We start from the raw sequence: 6381 nt of genomic DNA, 5'->3' as shown, positions 1-6381 counted from the left end.
CACTGAGGATTAACCCATTTCCATATTATAATACAACGTAAGGTAAAAAAGAAAGTAGGAGATAAGACTACCTGTGCACTACAATTACAAAAGGGTAAAACGTGCATAGGAAAATAGCCCAGAAGGCAATAAAAATGATAAGAGCTGTGTTGGAATAGTGGCATTATGGGTGGTTTTTATTTTCTCTGTTTCTCAAATCTTTTGTAATAAATTATTTTCATAATTAAAAAAAATAGAGGCAGTAGACAGGAACAGACATTTCACAAAAGAAGAAATTCATCTAGTAAGCAAACATAAAACAACATTCACACTCACTAGTAAAAGAATATATATTAGAACACCACTGTGGTGCAATTCTTCACCTAATTGGCAAAACAACTTCTTTTAAAAATAAAACTTAATGTCATTGAGGATACAGGAAAACGGTACTCTTATATATTACAGATGGCACTGTAAATTGGTTTGACCCTTGTTATGGGTTGAATTGTGTACCCCCAAAACTCATATTGAAATCCTCAGCCTTAGTACCTCAGAATGTAACCTTTTATATGGAAATAAGTTTGTTGCAGATGTAATTAAGTTAGGATGAGATGATGCTGGAGTATGGTGGGCCCCTAATCCAATGTGACTAGTGTCCTTAGGAAAAAAGGAAATTAAATTTCTGTTGTTTAAGCCACCCAGTTTGTGGTATTTTGTTATGGCAGCCCTAGCAAACTAATACAACCCTTATATAATGAAAATAGCAAAAAATATATATATTTATATATTATATAATATATTTATATTATATTTGCATATAAATACAAGGTATATGTGAACAACTATGTGTAATGTGGTGAAACTGATTTTTTCTTTCTCTTCTACCATTTTATTTAATATGTTTCTATTATTTTATAATGAAAGAAAAGTTAATAAAATGTAAAAATAAGAATAATTTGTTTTTTAATTCCCTTACCAATTCATGGACCAGTAATTGAGAAATATATCTATTTAGTCTCTGAAGGACATTTCAGTTCTGAAATTTTTGATTCTGCAAAAGAGTCAAGACAAAATAGTTTTCTTGTTGGTGTGTTAATATCCCTTGTAGGTTAAAAAACCTTCCAAGGATATATGGATGAAAATTCAATCAGAACCTTATTGCTAAAAGGGACTCAAGTCAAATATACAACTGCAGAAATCGCAGGACTCACTGAATTCCCTGTATCATCCCTGACAGATGCTCATCTGGCCTCTGCCCAAGTATTTACAATGATAGGGAGGTCACTGCTTCTCCAATTAGGCCATGCAGTTGTTGCATAGCAATTATAGCTAAAAATCTTCAGTATATTAAGCTGAATTCTGCTTCTCTTTATTGTACCCAGGGTTCCCTCTGCAACAACACAAAATAAATTTATTACCTGATTTATATGGCTCTCTTTTAAATATATGAAGTCTTTTTTTTTTTACATCTTTATTGGAGTATAATTGCTTAACAATGGTGTGTTCGTTTCTGCTTTATAACAAAGTGAATCAGTTATACATATACATATGTTCCCATATCTCTTCCCTCTTGCGTCTCCCTCCCTCCCACCCTCCCTATCCCACCCCTCCAGGTGATCACAAAGCCCCGAGCTGATCTCCCTGTGCTATGCGGCTGCTTCCCACTAGCTATCTATTTTACATTTGGTAGTGTATATATGTCCATGCCTCTCTCTCGCTTTGTCACAGCTTACCCTTCCCCCTCCCCATGTCCTCAAGTCCATTCTCTAGTAGGTCTGCATCTTTATTCCTGTCTTACCCCTAGGTTCTTCATGACATTTTTTTTCCTTAAATTCCATTAAATATATGAAGTCTTTTCAGGTCCAATATTTAATTCCTGAAGTTATTCCTTATCTGATATTGTTTCCAGAGATCCTCTTCTCATGCTTACCTGGTTGTTCCCTAGTCTCTCAGTGTGCTTCAAAATATGGTACAAAAATAAAGTTCTCCAGGTATAAACTGAACAAAGCAGATTACTGTGGAAGAATTATCACAACTGATCTAAAACAAGGCTAAACACTAAAAATTATTATTGCTACTAAATACTTTTCCAGACCCTTTGCGTATATTATCTTATTTTGGTTCTCTCAGTTACCATGCATTATTATTCATCATATTCTACAAATAAGAAAATGGAGGTACCAAGAAGTAACTTGCCTAAGATCACACACTCCAAGCTGAGATCAGTTGAAGTCCAAAGCCCTTTCTCTTAACCAGCTCTTAATATGTATTTGTTGAATACATGTTTAATAAATTCTTGTTGCATGAAGGAAGGATTTACATATTTACTCTTTTAGTAATTTTTTGGCCTTGTCCTAATCCTGGCACTTACAGAATTAACAGTAAACTGAAATCCCCAGATGCTCGTCATACAAGCAGCCTTTAACTCTCATCCTAAACAGGCTTAGCCCTCATCTCATTAACCTAAATGCAAAAACGTACATTTCTCTCTATTACATTTCACCTTGTTGTTTTTGGCTCATCATTACAGCCCGTTGAAATATTTCTGAATTTTGACTGTCATATGGTTCTCTCCTATCTTGTGTCACCACAAATTTAATAAACACACCTTCTCCAATAATTCTTCAGTTTAAAAAAAAGATAAGTTTTTCTAATTTCTATGACATCAACTATTTCTTTTATAGCTACACATTTTATTAATAAAATAAAAGTAATGATAATAGAAAAGCATACTCTGTAATTCAGTTTTAATTATTTCATGTTGATATTCAGCCCTAATGGGGCTGAATCTATGAAATTTTAGTGTAGTGTTTGGAAACGAAGAGAGTGACTTCACCTAATGCAATATAGGAACCGTCAGCTTTATGTAGGATGTCACTTAGGATGCCTGGATTGCAAGTAATAGAAAACTCAACTGGCTTCAACAATTGTCAGCTTATTAAATCATGTGACAAGGAAAACAGAGATAAGGCAGTTTCAGTAATTCACAGGTTCAACAATATTATCAAAGATTCACATTCTTTTCATTTTCTACTCTGAGGTTCTGTTTGCCTGCTACTCTTCTCATAGCTGCAGACTGGTTACAACACGTCCAGGCACTATGTCCTGGAACAATAATTTCCAAAGGCCAGAAGGGAGGACATCCTTTCCTGGTGCTCCATTCTAAGACTGAGAAAAGACTTCCCAAAAGGTCTCCAACAGACTTTTCCACATGTGTCATTATCAGAATTATATTACATGTCCGAGGCCTAAGCCTGCCATTAACAAGGATAATGGAATTCTCCTGGCTGCAGACTGGGAGAAAATATTTGTAAAAGACACACCTGATAAAGGGCTATTATCCCAAAGAACACTTAAACTCAATAAGAAAACAAGCAACCAGATTAAAAAATGGACTAAAGACCTTAACAGACACCTTAACTAAACATACTCTTCCTTGCCATACAATCCAGCATTTGTCCCCCTTGGTATTTACCCAAAGGAGTTGAAAACTTATGTCCACACAAAAGCCTGCACGTGATGTTTATAGCAGCTTCACTTATAATTGCCAAAACTTAGAAGCAACCAGGATGTCCTTCAGTAGGTGAATGGTTACATAAACTGTGGAAGATCCAGACAGTGGACTGTTAGGCAGCGCTAAAGAGAAACGAGTTATCAGGCCATGAGAAGACATGGAGGAACCTCAGCTGCATGTCACTAAGTGAAAGAAGCCAATCTGAAAAGGCTACGTACTGGATGATGCCAACTATATGACATTCTGGAAAAAGCAAAACTATGGGGATATTACAAAGATCAGTCAGTGGTTGTCAGGAGTTGGGGGTCAGGAAGGGATGAATAGGCAAAGCACAGAGGATTTTTAGGGCATTGAAAATACTCTGTATGATACCATAATGGTGGACATGTGTCATTACGCATTTGTCCAAATGCACAGAAGGTCCAACACCAAGAGTGAATGGTAATGTCAACTATGCACTTTGGGTGATAAAGATGTGACGATGTAAGTTCAACAGTTGTAAGAAACATACCACTCTGGTGGGGGATGTGGGTAAGGGGGGAGGCTCGGTTTTGCTGTGAATCTGCCACAGGCACAGCCCTTTAACAATTCCCAGGAAATAAAAAGAGAATCTGGGTAATAACATGAAGTCTAACCTTTTTTTTCTTCTCTTTTCCTTTGTGCTTAGTCCAGTTTCACTTGTTCATGGGCGGCTGTGTGCAGAGGCCTCGCATCCGGCACTTCAGAGCAGAGTCCCTAGTGTGGAGCGGCTGTGCCTGACGCCTCAGCTCGGCGGGCCGCGCGCAGAAGCGCTGTGCACAACGCGGCAATCCAAGATGGCGGCGGTGGGCCCTGTGCAGAGAGACACTGCACAGACACTGCAATCCAAGACAGTGGCGGCAGGCCGTGTGCAGAAGCGCTGCGCCCGGCACTTGGCCCTGGAGTGAATGCTGTGAGCTGCAAAATCGCGCCCCACCCGGGAGAACTCCCAGCCCCTCCCCGCTGACAAGAGCCCAATAAAGCAGCCCCGCCCACGGGCGTGGACTCTGCAGTACAAGCTCACACCTGTTGGTGCTTTGATCAGAAAACGAAGCTTTCCTTTGCTTCTGAACCGAACTTGGTCTTATTCTGTTGGCTCCAAGGACACCAGGCGGGAGGACCCTTGTTGGAGCCCAGCTCGGGAGGGTCAGTAACAAATCTAAAACTGCTCTAAAAAATAAAATAAGGTTTTTTAAAATTGGGGAATAGTTGATTTACAATGTTGTGTTAGTTTCAGGTGTACGGCAAAGTGAATCCGTGATACATATACATATATCCACTCTTTTTTAGATTCTTTTCCCATATAGGCCATGACAGAGTATCGAGTAGCGTTCCCTGTGCTATATAGAGTAGGTCCTTATTAGTCACCTACTTTATATATAGTAGTGTATATATGTCAATCCCAATCTTCCAATTTTAACTTTTAAAAAATTACCGAGGGCGGCTTAGCTGGGTTAAGGGCTGAGCTGGAAGGGACCGAGCCTCTGTTAAAACCTGTGGTGCCTCACACCAGTACAAATTGGGGTTCTGTTATCATGGAAAACGTTGTGGTGGTAGGCAATCAATGGTGTCTACAACATGTCCCAGGATATATTCAGACATTTTAAAATGTGGAATGAATAGATAACACCCAGATGTACTTGTGTGATTATAGATAAAATAGTTAGATACTAGCTAGCAGTGGAATAAAACTATTAAAATCCAAACCCACTGGAAAAACTAAACTAGTACAGTAATCTACTTGGTGGGCACTATCATGGATGAAAAGTGGAGCTGACCTCAAAGTGCTAGAAACAAATGACCACATATTTCATCCATTCAACAAAGATCGGATCAAAAAGGGAAGGGAGCGCTCGCTTCAGCAGCACATATACTAAAATTGGAACGATACAGAGGAGGTTAGCCTGGCCCCTGTGCAAGGATGACACGCAAATTTGTGAAGCATTCCATATTTTTAAGCAACCTAAATGTCCATCTATGGATGAATGGATAAAGAAGACGTGGCACATATATACAATGGAATATTACTCAGCCATAAAAAGACAGGAAATTGAGTTATTTGTATTGAGGTGGACAGACCTAGAGTCTGTCATACAGAGTGAAGTAAGTCAGAAAGAGAAAAACAAATACCGTATGCTAACACATATATATGGAATCTAAGAAAACAGTACTGATGAACCTAGTGGCAGGGCAGGAATAAAAACGCAGACCTAGAGAACGGACTTGAGGACACAGGGTGGCAAGGGAAAGCTGGGACAAAGTGAGAGAGTAGCACTGACGTATACACACTACCAAATGTAGAATAGATAGCTGGTGGGAAGCAGCCGCATAGCACAGGGAGATCAGCTCGGTGCTTTGTGACGACCTAGAGGGGTGGGATAGGGAGGGTGGGAGGGAGACGAAAGAGGGAGGGGATATGGGGATATATGTATACATATAGCTGATTCACTTTGTTGTACAGTAGAAACTAACACAACATTGTAAAGCAATTATACTCCAATAAAGATGTAAAAACAAAAGGGAAATTTCTTTCATAAAATCCAAGTAGAATTCAGTAAATGCACAATGAAGGATCATGATTTTGCATTTATTCCATAGGAAAATAAACAATATACTTCAGGCTTCCTTATGTTTATACAAGTATACTCCATAGTTTCTTTGATGTCTTCAGTATAAAGGCACACTAATACCAGTTTTTAATAGGGAGTAAGAGTGATATAGTGAATATTTAATTTTGAGGAGTTGGCAAAAAGATTATTTTTAAGTTTACTTCAAAGGAAAAGGATGAAATAATAAAAGATGAAAGACTGATTCATGTTCTCAGTGCTAGTTAATTTAGAAGACTCCACAGTCCCATTTTTATCTGATGA

At 38.5% G+C, this 6381-nt stretch overlaps 1 non-coding gene across 1 annotated transcript; it reads left to right on the top strand.

Moving 5' to 3' along the window:
* Positions 1 to 5360: 5360 nt before the first annotated feature.
* Positions 5361 to 5467, top strand: LOC113612556 (U6 spliceosomal RNA). Its single transcript, XR_003429879.1, has one exon. It is a non-coding gene; the product is annotated as a U6 spliceosomal RNA (small nuclear RNA).
* The last annotated feature ends 914 nt before the right edge of the window (positions 5468 to 6381 follow it).

Source organism: Aethalodelphis obliquidens, unplaced genomic scaffold (assembly GCF_003676395.1).
Source record: "Aethalodelphis obliquidens isolate GAN/ISIS:26980383/991018 unplaced genomic scaffold, ASM367639v1 scaffold78, whole genome shotgun sequence".
Lineage (NCBI taxonomy): Eukaryota > Metazoa > Chordata > Mammalia > Artiodactyla > Delphinidae > Aethalodelphis > Aethalodelphis obliquidens.
This window is presented reverse-complemented; position numbering and strand designations above follow the sequence as displayed.